This window comes from Octodon degus, unplaced genomic scaffold, assembly GCF_000260255.1.
Source record: "Octodon degus isolate 3935 unplaced genomic scaffold, OctDeg1.0 scaffold00167, whole genome shotgun sequence".
NCBI classification, from domain to species: Eukaryota; Metazoa; Chordata; class Mammalia; order Rodentia; family Octodontidae; genus Octodon; species Octodon degus.
The window spans coordinates 1,413,619-1,416,290 of NW_004524743.1; the positions used below are offsets into that span (position 1 = coordinate 1,413,619).

The following is a 2,672-nucleotide window of genomic DNA, read 5'->3' on the forward strand; positions in this document are numbered from 1 at the left end:
GGGCTTCTCTCTCTGGGTATTTGACCCTAGATGCTGGCGGACTCAAGCAGGAATCAAAGGGTCAGGCCTAATGGGAATGGGGGATTGGTCCCTAAGGTATGACCAGCCTGCAAACAGCCCTCAAATCTTTTGCAAAGGTTGAGGCACTCCACCACCTGGAGGCTTGCTCGTTCCTACAGGCTCTGCCACTGAACACACTCTCAGAAGATGGGTGGGAATGAGTGGACTTCCTAGACAGAAGACTGTTGGGTGCTTTTGTGGACACAGGCCTAAACCAACAGCACTTCTGCAGCCAGAACCCGCCTTAAGACCACGTGTTTCCATTGCTGCCCTTGTTAGGGATCCCCTTCCACTGCTCCACTTCAGGCTAGAGAAGTGACAAAACTGAGCGGAGTGAGATATAAGTCACAGGGGTGAGCTTCTTATCGGGAAGAACTAGAGCTAGAGCGGTTCCTGTGGCAGCGGCGGCCAGGAGAACGGAACTGCCTGCATAACGGGGACCTGCATCTTGGGAGCATACCTTCTCCTCATCCGTGGGGGTGACCTGCACCACACAGGAGGTGGTGGCTGCATTCTCCTTGGAGGGATCAATAGCCTGGGTGGCAGCCTAGGCCAGGGAGCCAGCACAGCAGGAGCAGTGATCTTCTGACCATCAATTTGTCCTCCACCCATGTGCTTCAGTGCTTTCTCAGCTTCATCTGGATTCTCAAATCCCACATATGCATGGTCTTTGGGCAGATGAGGATGCATCCTTTCTACAGGCATGTCAATCATTTAATCTTCCTATCGGTGGAAAATATCTCCATGATGTGGTCCTTGGTCACATTCCTGGTACGCCTCCCAATGTGCACGTTGGTGGGTTTAGGGGAAGGGCTTCGCCTTTTCCTCTCTTCATCTCTTTTAGATGGTTTGGATTTGGAGTGGGAACGCCACCTGTTGTCATGTCTGTGCCGAAAAGGGCTTGGAGAGCCAGAGCAGCTGCTGGAACCGGAGCTTCAAGATGTACTGGAGCTTCCAGAGCGGCTGGATGCCAAGAGGAACTTGAGCCACTGCTGGAGCCTGTGCTGGTACTACAGCCTGAGCTAGAAGTTGAGCTGGACCAAGAGTTGGTGTTGCTGCTTCCGCTGGAAGCACTGCGCCTCTTCTGGGTCTTATCCGTGCCATGATCCTTCTCACAAGACTCCTTGGCAGTCCCTTTGTCTTTAGAGCAATCTTTGAAGTGGTCATCAGAGTGGACCTTTCATTTGGTAGGAAAAGGAGCCCTAATGCTGGACTTTTTATTATTTTCTTTGACTCCAAACAAGCTCTTCTTTTTCACTCCTGATAAATTCATTCTCCCCTTCTCAGGTGTTCAAAGCAACAATGCCAGCCTCACTTATCTGAAATCTCACTTCTAACTTGAGTCTGAGAACCGATCCCTAATAGATTGCAATTTACACCAAAGAACAGCATCTCCCCACCACCGCCTCTTCACGCTCTCACTCCCCTTTATTTTTAGTAATTTTATTTGCTTTGTTTTTTTATTTTATTTTTTTCATAATTTTATGGAGAAACAAATAGCAATGAGACAGTTTCAAATCAAATTGGTAGGACAGTTTCAACAATTAACAGATTGCATACTCTCTTCCTAGTGGTTATTTGCTGTACAAGATGCAGACATGATATCCTATTTACAAACACTATTAGAACAAATCCCTATATTCATTAAGATAATGTAACTATGGTTAGGATAGATATATAGTTACATTCTTTTTTTTTTTGAGGATTCTGATAGTGATGATGATTTTATTCCTGCAACTGTATCTTTAGACAACACCAAAAGAGTTAAAACAAGACAAACCAAAGCCTACTTTGAAGACCGTCCAGAAAGAAGATATCCTACTACAAGAGAAAACCCCTAAAAAAAGGGTGGCCTTAGATGACAAGATCTTCCAGAGAGGCACAGAAGTTGCTCCAGCTTTATCAGTGAAGGAACATCCACCAGTCATCAGGATGACCAGAAGTCTCAGGATAAAAGTGAAGATTCTCTAAATGATTCTGATTGTGATGAGAATAGAGATAATGAGGAAGAATTTACTACGAGAAAAGTATAGCAAAAGAAAATTTAAAGAAAGAAATGAAGTGACTGCAATAGGCTCTTACCCAGGTGCAATCAAATCAGAATCTCAGTCTTCGCCAACGGAGGTTTCTTCAGAGGCCACTAGGAAAGCTTTACAGATACAGAGTCCTTCAGCTGAAAGCAGGAGACCACACTGGGTCCCACCAGCATTGGTGAGTAGCAGCAGTGACAACAGTCCACTGGCAGGTGTGACTGCGAAGTCCCCAAATCAGAATCTCTGCCTTGGCTTATTCAGATTAGCACGTGTTAAGCCTCTTCATCTGAAGGCCACTGGTAGCAGCCAAGTGTGGTAACAGCGAAGTGCTTGTTTTGCAATTATGTCTGTAGTTGACTTGTATTTATAGTTGAGGACGGACTTAGCACCAGGTCCGGATCTATGAAGTTCCAATTCCTCCAGGTGGGTGTTGCTTGGATCTGGCTGCTGTGCTCCACTTCTTTCTGCTGTGTTAGAGCTGAACCCTTTGTGTCTCTCTGGCAAGATGTTCTGCTCCTGAATCAGCTGGGTGGGTCTTGCCTCTAGCCTCTTTGCAGGGAGTTCTGCTGAAGGGTTCCC

The 2,672-nt window shown here is 46.4% G+C and overlaps 2 pseudogenes; one reads left to right on the plus strand and one right to left on the minus strand.

Annotated features, from left to right (window-relative positions):
• Positions 1-422: 422 nt before the first annotated feature.
• On the minus strand, positions 423-1,333 carry LOC101581365 (annotated as a pseudogene).
• Positions 1,334-1,362: 29 nt separating this feature from the next.
• On the plus strand, positions 1,363-2,412 carry LOC101562666 (annotated as a pseudogene).
• Positions 2,413-2,672: the final 260 nt, after the last annotated feature.